Raw genomic sequence first — 8,733 nt, forward strand, 5'->3', positions numbered from 1 at the left:
AGGCTGAGGGGTCGGAGCGACCCAGCTCGTCAGACGGGTAGCCGCTGTAAACTAATCAGGCTTCCGGCACACCCAGGTACACACACAGAGAAATGGCAAACCCATTCAGTTATTTCCGGGGGAGAGGGGGAAGGGAGGTTTCTCAGAGTCATTACTTTCTCATGTGTATTGAAGACTAAATGTTCATCACATAATTTAATCTGGGGTTTTGTGCATGGTGATATCCAAAAGGTCAGCTACTCTGCACGATTGAGCAAAGACTAATATCTGCATGGACTGTATAGGATAGGATAGCCTGCCGGTTGTGTTGGAATTGTTGAATGTGTAACGTTTGCTGAAGAGACTGTACCACGCTTCTTAATCTCTCATCAGAAGAGGCTAGCATCTCACTCATCCCCACGGAGACAGAGACTACAACTGTCTGGAAAACACAAACACTTCTCTGTTCCCTCTACTCAATGCCTCACTCACGGATACACAGACTGGATTGGTCGTCCGGGAGACTGGTCCTATCAAAATGCCTAAGAATAGTTCAGTGTTTTGTTCACATTTATCATTGTTTGTTAGGATCTGTGACATTTTTATTTACAGATTGATAAATCCCTAACTACATTGTAGGTTTCATCTCTGCAGCACTACCGTAAGGGTTGTTCTTACACCGTAGTGGGGTGACAGAAATGTATGACACTACATTCTGGACAACAAGTTCTGTAGGTGGCGTTTCAGTGCTAGGAGGAATGTAACTGCCTGCCTCTGTCTCAGCCTGTCTCTTGTATGTTTACTGTCTTGGTTACAGGGAGTTGTTCTGGAGTTACTCTTGATCTTGGTTGAGGGAATGACAAAAGTTTGAAAAAGAGCTGAACTGTGGGAGGGCAATGGAGATAAGGAGGGGATGCAGAAAAGGCATAGAAGAAGACTAACTTTATTGTAGGCTTAGACAATATAAGAGTTATATATTGATAATTGTAGTCCTTGTGTTGCTATAGTTACCTTGTGAAGTCAAAACACTGTAAGCTCAGTGCTGTGTGGACACATACAGATGTAGGATCTTAATTTGATCATTATTTTGTTTCTGATAATTTTTCTGCACCGCGGGAAATGCAAACTTGTAGTGTATTCAGGGTTTAAAAGGTCTCTAAAGTTTAACAACAAAAAATATATATATATATGTTTAATTGAAATTTCCACTCTAAAATGTCAGACTTGAGTTGCCCTAAAGAAAAATGTATTAACCCCTACAATAATTATAATCCACACAATGATATATATTTCCTGTTGTTGCAGGATTATTTTCCTGCTGTAGCAAACTGGCTCAAATTAAGATTCTACAGCCGTACTGTAAGTAATTTGATCCGCTGAGAGAACCAGGGAAATAATGCATAGAGAAAAATATTTACTCTGGGGGAGTGATTGAGTTGTCAGTGTTCTGAATACATTTTTATGAAGTAAGGAAGGTGCTTTTCTCACAGTTTACTGGAACTTTGACAGTATTATGACAACAGAAATAACAACAAGGCTAGGATTCTTTTTTTTTTTTTACAAGTACCTTACTATTAGACATCTGATTTATTTATTGGCTCATATTCTCCTGGTGAAAGGCATAGGAGAGAAGCTAGCATGATAAAGTGAGCTGGTAGCATGCCCCAAGCCTTCCAGTCATCCTCTATGCAGGGGTGTTCAACTCTTACCCTACTAGGTCCGGAACCTTCTGGTTTTCTGTTTTACCCGATAATTCATTGGACACACCTGGTGTCCCAGGTCTAAGTCAGTCCCTGATTAGAGGGGAACAATGAAAAAATGTAGCGGAACTGGCTTTGAGGTACAGAGTTGAGTTTGAAGGGATCTATAGCATTGGCATTGGCTGTCTTTTGTGTCTAGCCCTGCTACTGTATAGGCTGCAATGGGTCTTCTGTGTCTAGCCCTGCTACTGTATAGGCTGCAATGGGTCTTCTGTGTCTAGCCCTGCTACTCTATAGGCTGCAATGGGTCTTCTGTGTCTAGCCCTGCTACTGTATAGGCTGCAATGGGAAAGCATACCACCTACCGCTTTGGTGCCAAAAGACGCTAACATCTTGAAACGTTTTTGGGGAAGTCACACTATATGCAACATTCAGCGGTTTGTTATTATACTGTAAATGGTCCTATACCTTAAAGGCTATTTCTGGGTTACTAAATGCACTTTAAGTTGGTTTATTGTGCAAAAATGGGAAGCTTAAACATGGCAGAGTATCGCATTGGCAGTTTGGAAGAAAGGACAGCGGTAGTGAAAACGAGAAGGAAATACTTGTTCAGACTTATTAAGCCAGAGGTGGAGACATCCCTTTCTCCGTAGTACACCTAGAATGTCCGCAGGGTGCAAGTGAACTATGGGCGGGACACACCCTTCATGCCGTCACCTACAGAGGGCTTACACAGACATTTTTCTCCCAAGCATGGTACTGTCAGAAAAGTGCAACGTGATAGAGACACTGTCAATGTCATATCAGTGTCAATGCCATGTCAATTGAAAAGGTCTGCATGGTCTTTACAGTATGCTTGCATGCAAACGTACCTGTTTATTATCTATGCATGGTCACTTTACCCCTACCTACATGTACCAATTACCTTGACTAACCTATCCCTCCGCACATTTACTTGGTACCGGTAACCACTGTATATAGCCTCGTTATTGTTATGTAATGTTATTGTGTTACTTTTTATTTTATTTTTTACTTTAGTTTATTTAGTAATTATTTTCTTAACTCTATTTCTTGAACTGCATTGTTGGTTAAGGGCTTATAAGTAAGCATTTTACTCAGCTCATGTGACAAATACAATTGGATTTGAATGCTTGTATACCCTCTCAATGTCTAATGACTGTAGCATCTTAATGTTCCTGTATACCCTCTCAATGTCTAATGACTGTAGCATCTTAATGTCCCTGTATACCCTATCAATGTCTAATGACTGTAGCATCTTAATGTTCCTGTATACCCTCTCAATGTCTAATGACTGTAGCATCTTAATGTCCCTGTATACCCTATCAATGTCTAATGACTGTAGCATCTTAATGTCCCTGTATACCTTATCAATGTCTAATGACTGTAGCATCTTAATGTCCCTATATACCCTATCAATGTCTAATGACTGTAGCATCTTAATGTTCCTGTATACCCTCTCAATGTCTAATGACTGTAGAATCGTAATCTGTAGTGGAGGCACTAGCTTTGGCACCATGGTCGTTAAAATCAGGTCACACCATTTTATTTAATTGTATTCATTATCTCTGTGCACCTATTGTTGTTAACATTCTTCCAAGATAGTAGATGGGAATCAGCCTGTCACAGGATCTTAGAAGATCTTCTCAGCTATGACATGTGACAAGTTAGGTTGCCTTTTGGTACGGTATGTTGCTCTTGTTTCATTGAGAGCCCAGCTCAAATTCAGTTCATCTCCAGATACTTGGCAGGTTTTACTGAGAAAAGCTAGAGTGATTATTTGAGCAAAATGAGCCTCTGGCGGAATATGTACTATTAAAATGGAGGAACTGTTTTGTTGCGGTCTGAATGAATCATTGCATCTCACACCTCCGCCAGCATTTTGGAGTTCTACCGTTAACTGAACATTCTAAAGCATAGGCCCTATTGTCCACACATGGTGTTCAGGTCTAATAAGTAACACTGCTGGTCACTTTGGATAAAAGCATTCACTAAATGGTATTTATTTGTGTATATTTTATGCTCAAAATAGTCAAGGGTATACTTCCACTGCAAGACCATGGTACTTGCCTACTGAGGAACTGCACCTCCCTACCTTCAGGCTATGCTCAAAACCTACACCCCATCCTTAGCACTCCATTCTGACACCTCTGGTGTCTTTGCCCTCCCACCCCTACGGGAGGACAGCGCCCACTCAGCCCAGTCCAAGCTATTCTCTGACCTGGCACCACAATGGTGGAAACCAGCTTCCCCCTGAAGATAAGGCAGCAGAGTCCCTGTCCATCTTCCTAAAATATCTGAAACTTAAACAATCTCACAGCAACCCCCCTTTTGTGAACTAATATTCACACTTAACCTTTCCCCCCTGTACTAGCTCTGACTTTCCCCCCCGTACTAGCTCTGACTTTCCCCCCCGTACTAGCTCTGACTTTGCCCCCCGTACTAGCTCTGACTTTGCCCCCCGTACTAGCTCTGATTTTGCCCCCCCCCCCGTACTAGCTCTGACTTTCCCCCCCCCCCCCGTACTAGCTCTGACTTCCCCCCCCCCCCGTACTAGCTCTGACTTTGCCCCCCGTACTAGCTCTGATTTTGCCCCCCCCCCCGTACTAGCTCTGACTTTGCCCCCCCCCCGTACTAGCTCTGACTTTGCCCCCCCCCCGTACTAGCTCTGATTTTGCCCCCCCCCCCGTACTAGCTCTGACTTTCCCCCCCCCCGTACTAGCTCTGACTTTGCCCCCCCCCCCGTACTAGCTCTGACTTTGCCCCCCCCCCGTACTAGCTCTGACTTTGCCCCCCCCCCGTACTAGCTCTGACTTTGCCCCCCCCCCCGTACTAGCTCTGACTTTGCCCCCCCCCCCCGTACTAGCTTTGACTTTGCCCCCCCCCCGTACTAGCTCTGACTTTGCCCCCCCCCCGTACTAGCTCTGACTTTGCTGATTGCTATGGAGGAAAAATATACTTACTGTTATATGTGGTTGTACCAGCTAGCTATCTTAAGATGAATTTTTCTAACTGTAAGTTGCTCTGGATAAGAGCATCTGCTAAATGACTAAAATGTACATGGAAATGTAGTACAGATACTTTACAGGCTTCAACATGAGATATTGTGTCTAATGTGGATGAATGTAAATAATCATCAAATACTTCCTAATGTTCCTGTATACCCTTTCAATGTCTAATGACTGTAGTATCTTAGTGTCCCTGTTTACCTTCTCAATGTCTAATGGCTGTAGTAAATACCTTGCAATAGGCCTAACTGTACCTGGACTCTCATGAACAAGAGTAATCCCAGATCAGCTCTACACTGCATCTGGGTTCAGGACCACAATTACACCTCTAGTGAAGGAGGCATTCTGATCAGATTGACTTCATTTCACCTCCCTGTCTCCAAATTATGGGAGACTTCCGTTGGACAAGGCACATCAAAATGCTCTAAAGGGATTTGTATGGTCTCAGACCATGGACACCTGTGGTACTACATCTCTGCAGAGCATTGTGCTATTATGTTCACGCGAAAGTAAGTCCACTACCTTACCGTGCTTCTACACCTGCATTGCTTGCTGTTTGGGGTTTTAGGCTGGGTTTCTGTACAGCACTTTAAGATATCAGCTGATGTAAGAAGGGCTATATAAATACATTTGATTTGATGTCAACAAAGGTCAGGGTCAGGATTAAGTATAAGGTTAGATACAAAAAGCCTCTCCTGCATGTTTCTTCCTATCAGCCTCTGTAGGGGCTAAAATACCCCTCTCATTCAGGCAGCTATAACTCTTGTGACTGTGGATGGGCGTGGTATTTCCAGACTCGTTAAAGTGACTTACTGCTGAGATAGAAGTGTCTTGTCAATCTCACCACAGAGACGAAAACAAGTATGTTATTATCATTAATAGATCTTGCAGGCAATCAAACACAGGTGAAGCCGCTCCCTATAGAAGTGATAAAAACATTTTAAATGGTTGGTTTTTATTGTCATACTATGGCATGTGCTTTCCCCCTAGGAGTTAGGCCTTAGGCGTTTATAACTATGAAATATTAAAATTATAGTGGATGTTAGAATGGTACAACTAAAGGAGAAGCAGCCCTCATTAAATGTGGTAAGTGAGACATACTGTTTGACATCAGAGAGAGCAGTACGGGAAAGGTTCAGAATACCTTCCTCGAGCTGAAAAGGTGCAGAATACCTTCCTCGAGCTGCTAGGGTTCAGAATACCTTCCTCGAGCTGCTAGGGTTCAGAATACATTCCTCGAGCTGAAAAGGTTCAGAATACCTTCCTCGAGCTGAAAAGGTTCAGAATACCTTCCTCGAGCTGAAAAGGTTCAGAATACCTTCCTCGAGCTGCTAGGGTTCAGAATACATTCCTCGAGCTGCTAGGGTTCAGAATACATTCCTCGAGCTGAAAAGGTTCAGAATACCTTCCTCGAGCTGAAAAGGTTCAGAATACCTTCCTCGAGCTGAAAAGGTTCAGAATACCTTCCTCGAGCTGCTAGGGTTCAGAATACCTTCCTCGAGCTGCTAGGGTTCAGAATACATTCCTCGAGCTGAAAATGTTCAGAATACCTTCCTCGAGCTGAAAAGGTTCAGAATACCTTCCTCGAGCTGAAAAGGTTCAGAATACATTCCTCGAGCTGAAAAGGTTCAGAATACATTCCTCGAGCTGAAAAGGTTCAGAATACCTTCCTCGAGCTGCTAGGGTTCGGAATACCTTCCTCTTGCTGCTAAGGTTCAGATTATCTTCCTCGTGCTAACTAGGCAAGTCAGTTCTTATTTACAATGATAGCCTACCGGAAAACAGTGGGGTTAACTGCCTTGTTGAGGGGCAGAACGACAGATTTTTACCTTGTCAGCTCAGGGATTTGATTCAGCCACCTTTTGGTTACTGGCCAAACGCTCTAACCAGTAGGCTACCTGTAGTCCCAATAAAGCACTAACACGAGTAAAAGGCAGGTAAATCTCTCATGGTTCAAAGTGCAGGCTTCAGCAGTTACTTACTGAAACGAGTATGACCTCAGAGGAGTTACAGCACAGAGTATGGCCTCAGAGGAGTTACATCACAGAGTATGACCTCAGAGGAGTTACAGCACAGAGTACGACCTCAAAGGAGTTACAGCACAGAGTACGACCTCAGAGGAGTTACAGCACAGAGTATGATCTTAGAGGAGTTACAGCACAGAGTATGACCTCAGAGGAGTTACAGCACAAAGTATGACCTCAGAGGAGTTACAGCACAGAGTATTACCCCAGAGGAGTTACAGCACAGAGTATGACCTCAGAGGAGTTACAGCACAGAGTATTACCCCAGAGGAGTTACAGCACAGAGTATGACCTCAGAGGAGTTACAGCACAGAGTATGACCACAGAGGAGTTACAGCACAGAGTATGACCTCAGAGGAGTTACATCAGAGAGTATTACCCCAGGGGAGTTACAGCACAGAGTATTACCCCAGAGGAGTTACAGCACAGAGTATGACCTCAGAGGAGTTACAGCACAGAGTATGACCTCAGAGGAGTTACAGCACAGAGTATGACCTCAGAGGAGTTACAGCACAGAGTATGACCTCAGAGGAGTTACATCAGAGAGTATTACCCCTGGGGAGTTACCTCACAGAGTATTACCCCAGGGGAGTTACAGCACAGAGTATGACCCCAGGGGAGTTACAACACAGAGTATTACCCCAGGGGAGATACAGCACAGAGTATTACCCCTGGGGAGTTACATCACAGAGTATGACCCCAGGGGAGATACAGCACAGAGTATTACCCCTGGGGAGTTACATCACAGAGTATTACCCCAGGGGAGTTACAGCACAGAGTATGACCCCAGGGGAGTTACAGCACAGAGTATTACCCCAGGGGAGTTACATCACAGAGTATTACCCCAGGGGAGTTACAACACAGAGTATTACCCCAGAGGAGATACAGCACAGAGTATTACCCCTGGGGAGTTACATCACAGAGTATTACCCCAGGGGAGCCTGTCAGTGAAGGGGTGTGGAGCAGAAGGTGAGAGTGGCTGAGGATTGTTCTGTGTAAAATAAAAATAAGGTAGAGCTTCCAATAATAAAACTGTAAACACAATTGTAGTGTTTCAGTCACTAGGTAGGCGATGCCAGCTCCTTGAAACCAATAAAACATGTCAAATGGAGTGATAACATGGTTGGAGAGTAACTGATTACATATAATCAGTTACATGTAATCGGATTACAAAAAAAAGATAACTGTAATCAGTTACGTTACCATATTATATGTTAAATAGTGTAATCAAAAATATATAAAAAATACATTAAGACACCTTTCTGTTTTCTCAATGACATTCAGTTCAGCATTGAAAAAGGGCTCAAATTTAAGTTTGTTCCATCTGAGCGGTCTGACCACAAGTCAGAGACCACTATGATGAAACACCAAATGCGTTGGATGGATCCTTTTTGTTTTCTTGTAATTTCTCTTAAGGGGATGGTTATCCAAAAGTAAATGAAAGCAATCATATTTTGTTACATTTGTCTTCTTCACATGCTTCTTAAGGGTGAGTAATCAGATTAATTTACTGAGTTTGGGTAATCCAAAAGTTACGTTACTGATTACAATTTTGGACAGGTTACTAGAAACTGTACAGATTACATTTAGAAAGAAACATATCCAACCCTGAGTGATAATACATATAAATACCCATTTTAGTTCAGTTTACTATATTGTCCTTTTTAGAGGAAGTATGTTTGTATCTTGAGCTCTTTGAGTTAAAAGACAATCCACATTTTCAAACCACACTGATATAAATGACAGAAAAGAGGTCTCAAAGACAGATACGGTTGAACTATGCAGAGAGAAGTGTGAGAACCACTTTGAGAATGTAGAAGGTAAATGATCTTCTCTATTTTGGATTCGTCCAGTTGTTCTTGATTTCTTGTCTTTAAAAAAACATTTTGTTTCTTGTTTGACATTTGACTGCATTGTTAGGCGCTAGTAACATAACAGCCTAGTCTCATAGACTAAACGTAACATAGTAAATGTAAATCCGTGACACTCAAATTAGTATGGTAT

Source organism: Salvelinus namaycush, chromosome 14, assembly GCF_016432855.1.
Source record: "Salvelinus namaycush isolate Seneca chromosome 14, SaNama_1.0, whole genome shotgun sequence".
Classification (NCBI taxonomy): domain Eukaryota; kingdom Metazoa; phylum Chordata; class Actinopteri; order Salmoniformes; family Salmonidae; genus Salvelinus; species Salvelinus namaycush.